Source organism: Cygnus olor, chromosome 1, assembly GCF_009769625.2.
Source record: "Cygnus olor isolate bCygOlo1 chromosome 1, bCygOlo1.pri.v2, whole genome shotgun sequence".
Classification (NCBI taxonomy): domain Eukaryota; kingdom Metazoa; phylum Chordata; class Aves; order Anseriformes; family Anatidae; genus Cygnus; species Cygnus olor.
The window spans coordinates 28,834,409-28,842,295 of NC_049169.1; the positions used below are offsets into that span (position 1 = coordinate 28,834,409).

The 7,887-nt window shown below is 37.8% G+C and overlaps 1 protein-coding gene across 1 annotated transcript in view; it reads left to right on the forward strand.

Moving 5' to 3' along the window:
• GPR85 (G protein-coupled receptor 85) overlaps positions 1–6,675 on the forward strand; it is a 45,469-nt gene extending 38,794 nt beyond the window's left edge. Inside the window, exons 3-4 of the transcript XR_005817976.1 lie at positions 2,565–2,677; positions 5,678–6,675. The gene's annotated coding sequence lies outside the window, so the exon portion shown is untranslated. The remainder of the gene's footprint in view (positions 1–2,564; positions 2,678–5,677) is intronic.
• The last annotated feature ends 1,212 nt before the right edge of the window (positions 6,676–7,887 follow it).

The window sequence follows — 7,887 nt, forward strand, 5'->3', positions numbered from 1 at the left end:
TAATGGCAATTTACCCATGGGAGCAGTGCTTATATGCAAATTGTATCCCCAAGTGAGAGCTGCTCTCCTTGGCGGGGCATCGATTCTTCCAGTGATGGCAGGCAGCAGCTTTGTCACTGTCCTCAGAGGGACAAAAGATATATATTATCCAGGTTTTGTAGCAGCTGGGCCACTAACACAGAACATCTCCCAGCCCAGGGACCTCCATCCCTCCTAAAATGGCTTGTCGCCATTAGAGGTGAAGATTGGAAATGTAGACAATGGTCTCAGGATCCAAGATTTATCAATCTCATCGCTGCATCTGTTCACAGATCTGGATGTCAGATTTTTATCTTCCTTTCTGTTCCTCTAGACCACTTCAGTTTCATATTATTCTTTAGCCTATCAGTCTTATTTGAGAAAAATAATAGAAGTTAATCTGTTAGTTTCCAAAAACTCACATTAGTCTCACAAACAACTAGTATCTTACACTTCTCTCATTGAAACTACCACTTGTATTGAAAGGATGTTAGTATTAAATTATAATGATGCTCCTAGGGAGGTACATGCATTTATTTGAGCACCCAAAATGTTCAACATGATTAATGTGATTGCAACCAATGACAAGGTAATTTAAAATGATTACTAAAAATATCACTCTCACACATGTTATTTTTAGAGTATCTCCAGCAGTAACAAAACAGCACAGAGCTGGGCACAGCTTTCACAAACAGTGTAAGATGTGAAATCTAAGAAGAATAAATTAAGTTACTGGCATCTGTCTGTCTAGAAATAGAATCATCTTTAAGAGTGGTCTCTAGAGAGAAGGAAAACACACACTTGTGAAAATGAGTCAATATTTTCAAAAAAGCCACGGATTCTGAGAATGTCAAATTCTTGTTACCCAGCTTGGACACGTGAATGCTGGGTTTTTCCCTGAGCCCTTCTCCATAGGCAGTTAGTTTCAAGTCCTTTGTCAACACATTTTCTCTCACATTTAAATTGGCTTCATTTATTTGTAGGTCCCAGGCTCTGGACCCCAGCCATTTCCCTCCCTACTTAGTATCTGCCCAACGCTGAAAGAAAAAAAAAAAGTGTTGGTTTTAACCCTCAATGTCTCTTAAATGTTGAGCATAGGGGAACAACCTTTATTTTACACAATAAAACTCCTATTAAATGATGCTTAGCAAGACCTGTAAAATAGCCTAAGTTGTTAAAGTCAAGCTACTTGGAGATCAGAGGAAAAAAAAATGTATATCAGCTTCAATGAAGCCATACACTCACCAAATCTTGATTCTATGACTTTTCTTAATTTTCATTAAAATTCTCAGATGAATTATTCCTGGACTAAGGAGGATACATCTCAAAAAGTCTCAGGAAAATCCAATTCTCTTTTCTCCTTTTCCAAGGGAAGTAATATTTCCATAGAGAAGCACATTATCAAGATGTTAAGGCCAGCAATTTACTTAATTCCAGAAGATGTGATAGTATAAAGTTATAAAATATATCATGGCCAAAAGGTAAAGGCGACGTTTCATGAAGTTTTCAAAGAACATATTTCTTTTTAACTAAGTTCTTAAGTTCTCTGTGTATGCATTACTGCTTCTATTAACAATATCATTTATTTGTGTAGGCAATGAGCTTTACAGCTGTCTACTTGTTTTATTTGCTTGGTAGAATTTTGTCATGTAAATTACAGTTACATTCTGGTAGCAGCACATTCCAGCAGCTTGGCTCACTTCTTCCCTCACACACTTCTTGCAGGTTCCTGCTCAGGAAAGCACAAGTGTGGTAAACCCTATTGGACTCAGTAGGCTTCAAAAACAAGCTTAAATTAAAGCACATGTACAAGTGTTGACCTAAAAAGAGATGGATTTATGCACCTTTTAAATTTTAAAGAATGTAGGGGCTACTGTTACTTACATCTATTGCATTATTTTGTCTTACACCCTCGTATTGCTACCTGCTGCAGAAATTCCTGTGTAGTGGCACAGGAATTGTGCCACTTGTGGCTGGTGGGAGTCTGCAAAAGCCTGAAGATAAGTTGGTAAGCTCAAGTTTGTTAAAAAGTTCTGAGTAAAGCCTCAATCTTGCTAAAGAGTAGGTGAATTTTACTGTTTTATACATTATTATTATGTCTTTATATCACTCTAAATGCAAGTCAGTCATGACTAAGGACAGCATCTGGATGCTGTTCTGCAGCAGACATTAATGAAACCATGTTATTTCATCAAGGTTGTCCCATTTTCAGTGTCTGATTGAAGCTGTTTTTTGTCATCGATAAGGGCTGTCAAGTCCTGTAGAACTGTATAATTAGAAATCCAGAGAACCATTGAAAATCAATATAGTCCAACTGAAGTGATTCTACAAATGTTCAGAATGTAATGGACTGCGATAAATCGTTCAAAATTCCATACATTTGGTCAAAAAAAAAAAAAAAGTCTGTAAATATGCTTAGTATTAACTTCTGTAGAACTTTACCTTTAGGTGCAGTTTGTCATATCTGTGGAATGATTTAACTGATATCTATTAATATCAATAGGATATTGAGAAAAGCAGGATAACCCATTATTTTGATTCATCAGAACAGGCAGTGTCTGTGTATCTCCTATCTACATGACGCTACGTAACTGTTAGCCTGTTTTCAAGACAGGATCACATCTAGGAAACTTATTCTAACAACTTTCTCCATCTTCAGGTAAGTACCTTTTAGTTTAGTCAAATTTGTTTAACCAAATCATGTTGTATATTGTGGTTTGACAAGTCTTGGAATTTGTTTTCTCTTGTAATTTATGATTACATATTACAGCATAATTATCTCAAAGCCATGAACAGGTCAGCACTGCAAATTCATTCACAAATTAATTAACTCCCATACTGAAAACAGTTAAAACTTGCTACATATTTGTCATTTGTATTAAGCTAACAGGCATACAAATAGATTCAAAAATCATGTAAAGTCATTAAAATGATGTGAATGACTGAAGACTATGTCTCACAGTGGCCTTAGACCTCCATTTTACTACACAGAGATGTCATCTTTAAGACTCATTTGTGTTCTATAGTTTTCCCGCCTCAAATGTCTGCCTGACTTTCAAACTAGGATGGATGGATGGATGGATGGACGGATGGACGGACGGACGGACAGATGGACAGATAGATAGACAGATAGATAGACCTATTTCTAAAAATCCTTTTTCCAAACAAGCCAACATGGCATCACATAAAATATCTGGCAACAGCTATAAAGTTAAGTGTTGATCCTTAAAAAACTCTAATCCTTTCTGGAAGGTGGTCTGCCAAAACTGGTCTCTTTCAATGACATGGAGAGAGCATTGCTGTACATTTGCATCATAAAGAGCTCTCGAAAAAATAGTGAACTGAACAACTGTCCTTACCAAAAGACAGTGTAGAGAGGAAGAAGGCTGACTCGTGCACCTTTATCCATTCAGCTGTTAATAACAAGTAAAACAGACAGTTATTACAGATTTGCTCAAGGAAATTCAATACACTTAAAATTAATTTTCTCTCTTCTCAAAACTTAAGTAATAATTTTTTCTCTGACTGATAAGTAACAAGCATGCTCATATTAAATATTATTCCAAAAATAATGCTTGAATTGGATCTTCAGTCACTAGTTCTCAGTTCTAATCCAAAGCAATCTATTTGTTGTGAACTGCATCATAATAAATTCAGTTTTACAGCCCATTCTCAGGCCTCGGTATGATAAATCCTCATTGATTTCTTTTTGAGTAATCAAGTTTTAGACATAAGTTTTAGCATTTTTTAAACTCACTGGCATCACTTCTCTAATATAAGGGAAGATAAAGTGTGAAATGGATTGTCAAATTCAGCTAAAGACCTACTAACCCTGGGAGTGTTAGATGTGTTAAAGTCTTTCAACCATTTTATACCCTTCAAAAAACAAACAAACAAACAAACAAACAAACAAAAAACTGTAACTCCAGACTCCATATTTTATGGTCACTAGTATGAGTAAATGAAAAACCTTCCAATACAATATCTGTGTCTGCTACACTTCCATTCTCATCTATAACTTTAGAGACCAGAGAAGAATTAAAATTTTGTGAGTGAAATTTGGGGCCCATTGAGCCAATGGCAATCAATTTGTTATTCATTCACTAAAATCAGGAACTCAACTCTAATTTTTTGCAGATTCAGTGACTGCTTTCATACTGTTATCCAGTAGTACTGGTAAATTCATTTTATGTCCACACAAGTGTATTAAAAATGTGAGTTTTCTTAAAAAAATTTGGACCAAGCTTCTGCAATACAGCTGTGTTGTTTTGTCAGTATTTGTTTATGTTTTTACATAATCATGTATTCAGATGTCTTATGTAGTCTATCACTATTGACAGAGTATTTCCAAATTTTGGAAAAATTGTATACTTTCCCCCTTCCATAGCAAATACTGAAGATTTCCGTTAAAAAACAAACAAACAAAAAAACCCTATGTTTGTTGTATCAGGTATTTAAAGAAACATTTTATTTTATTTTTAGTTATTGTACTTTAATGGCCTAACTACTGACATCGCAGTATGTTTTACAGCTCTAAGTAAGGAAATAGCATCATTTGTATTTCCCAGAGACACAAAAACTTCCCATTCTGGCATCCCATATTTTTAGGCCATTCAGTTTCATTTAATGACTACTAGACAGAACTGAACAACTCATGGTCAGAAAAGAAATCTAGAAAGATATTCAGCTCTGTTTCAAAAGTAATAAAAATGATGAACTGAAGCAGAAACAATGAACTGTCATACAAGAAGATTATGGTGGAGCTGAAAATTGAACTTGGTTCTCCTGGGTCTCAAGCTAGCTGCACTAACACCTTATCCTTTATTCCACTCTACCCAAGGCATCCTCCAATAAAATAAGAGAGAAATCTCTCTGAGGGTTTAAAAAGTGTTAGAGCTGATGAAATGTTCATAACTAACTTGTCACCTTGGCAAGTTTAAAATTTTGCAACAAAAAAAAATATTTAAGCTGAATACCTGCCAAACCTTACCAAAATACAAGTGGTCAAATGAAGGCACTGGTCAACTGCTTTTGCCAGGGATTGTTTACTAAATAAAACCCCAGAGGCAATCAGAGGTGTAGCTTCCTCGTTATTATGAAAGCTGGGTCATTTGGGTTGTTTTTACTCAGAGGTCTGTTTTTTTTTCTTTGACATCCAGCTTTGCAAATATCTTGTGTCTCTCCCCTTTCTCACAATGAGGTTGGAGGGTAGGCTTGCTCCCAGTGCTAAGCGAAGATGCTGTTCTGATAGAGAACAAATTGTCCCATTCCCAGAAGAAATCTTCTGCAGGTGAAAGTAGTTCCAAACATCCCCCTACTTTCAAAGTAAAGAAAATGCAGGAGCATCATGCACGGAGTCAGTGACCTGCATCAGGTTGCCACAACTACTGCATGCCTTTGCTTGGTGACCCTGAAAGGGCACAGCACTTGGTGGATATCTGGGAGGATGCAAGAGGCTTCCACATGGTTTACCTTTGTCTTCGTAGATCAAACAGCAAACTCATTTGGCTTGCCTGGAAACACAATCGGGCTAAAATGCAAAATTTTCTCGGAAAATTAAAGGGACTAAATGGATTAGAATGAAAGCTATTTCAGTCTTAACCTTTAAATTCCATTAATGTTGTGTCTCCATAACATTTCTTTGTTTTATCTCCCTAAGGCAAACATCTTTTGTGCATCCAGCTGAGGAATGTGGCCAGGCATTGGGAAAATCCACAAGAGGAAAAGAGGATTCTTTTCCATCAAACGCCTGTTCAAGTGCCTCCACACTCCCTTCTTCCACAGGAGCAGGATATTTGGCAGTTCACAATGATGCATAGGGTTCCCCTGTCCTGTTTTCTGTCCCATGTGATGGAGGCTATGACTGTTTGATTTGTGTGTTGTTAGTGTTTTGGGGTTATTGTTTGTTTGTTTGTTTACAGTGAATGGTTCTGTACAGTGTATGTTTTATCTAAAATAATACAGTGGCTACATGGCAGAGGATAAAGCACCAGAAGGTGAGGAAGGTAATCAGAGAAAGGGAAGAAAGAAGAAGAAGAAGAAGAAAAAAAACAAACAAACACAACAACACTGGTGACTGTGCTTTCCTCAAATGTAGCTGTGCTTGTTCAGTTGAAGAAGGAGATGCTTGAAAGGAACAGGGCACAGGAATGGTGTCAACCTTAAGGATTGTGGAAAGCAAGAAGCTTTCCAGGGAACTCTGAGGAGCCCCCACAAAGGGAGCCACTGAAAGCTGCTGGATTGGAAAACAAGAAGCTGCTTCTTCTGGAAGAAAAGACTTGTCCCACAAGGATGCTGGAAGATTTGTTTTCAAACCTTTGTATTTAATCTGCCTCCTTCATTTACCATTTTATGGCAGAAGGCTGGGAGCCTTCTGATATGTTGGTGTGCTCACCTCCAAGAAGATATTGACCAGTTCTGCTCCAAGCCTCTGTTAATTGGGGTTCTGTCATAGTCTTTTTCCTCATATGGAAAACAAGCTATTTCTGGATTTCCAGCAGTTGTTACATGGCTATAATTATTGAAATGATTTTATTATTTGCACTTAGAGGTGCGCCACAAAATTCAGAGTTCATCTTCTTTTGCATTTTTGTTTGTTTGTTTGAACAAATAAAGATTTACAAATCCCTACTGTACACCACAGAGGGATTCCAGGTCTTTGGCATGTATTTGTTTGTTGTTTATTTTTATCTCACTGTGTAAGTCTTGGGACAAAGCTTCTTTAACAGGTAAAGACGAATGACTGAATTTCTGCTGCATTGGGACCAAATCACTTTAGCTTCATTTTGTGAACAAATGCAGTTTCACGGCTCATTGCTCAGATAGTGCAGCCTGTCACAGCAGAGAGGACACGAAACAAGAAAACAAAGGGAAGAAATGTAGCCATGAGTAGCCTTGGTTGTACCTAACTAGAAGAAGGTTTACTTTCTGAGTAGGGATGGCAATTTCCCCATCATAAAGCTCTCAAGGTGTGCACAGGGAAAATGTTACCACTTCAGTTGGCAAATAGACCCAGAGACGGTTTTCTTCCTTAAGCCATCATGTATAGGTTGAGGTTCATAAAACTTTGTCCTTTAATATCTTTGCAAATAAACAGATGCAAGGCAAATTAAAGCAGCTCAGTCTGGATCTAGACTCACTTCAGCAGGCTGTGGCTTTCCACAAGGGAGTTATACATCAGCTGAATAATGCAATTTATAAAGAGTTGAGGTGATCTGCATTTATCTACATTCAGGGAATAACTGTATAAAATGAGCCTGATTCTTCTCGCATTTACCCAGTTTTCAAAAGGATTCCAGTGGGATTTCACCTCAGAGCACCCTGAATGAGAATCAAAACCCATGATTTCACACAGCAGTTATGAATCCAAATAAACTGCTCTGCTTTCCACACTGCTGAAAACAGGCATGCTTTTCAGGGCATTCTACGCAGCTGCTTTATATTCATTATACATCCACATATCAGTCGGAGTAAGGGAGGTATTGCAATGGAGGGAGGGGAGGAGAAGGACAGATGGGTCTGTTCTTCTCTTAGGTCCTTCTCTTAGGAGGTGGGATCAAGAGGAGCTTCTCTCAGGGGTGACAGCAGCATTTCAATGGGAGAGGAAGCCCCAGTCTTGGGGCCTGGGGAAGGTCACCATCTCTCCACTGGATGTTGCACATCCCAACAGACCTGCCAGAATTGGGGTCGGTTCCTCTGGATGCTCAGAGCAGCACCCATAGGAAAGACCAGCAATGAAGCCCTTAAGAGCTTTGTGGGGGCTTTTTTTTTTTTTTTCAGGTAGCCTTTTGGGTAGAAATACTTTTGAAATATTGCAGAGGCTTTTCTCTCATAAAAATGTTTGATATACTGGTGTTCAACTCGTTGCCT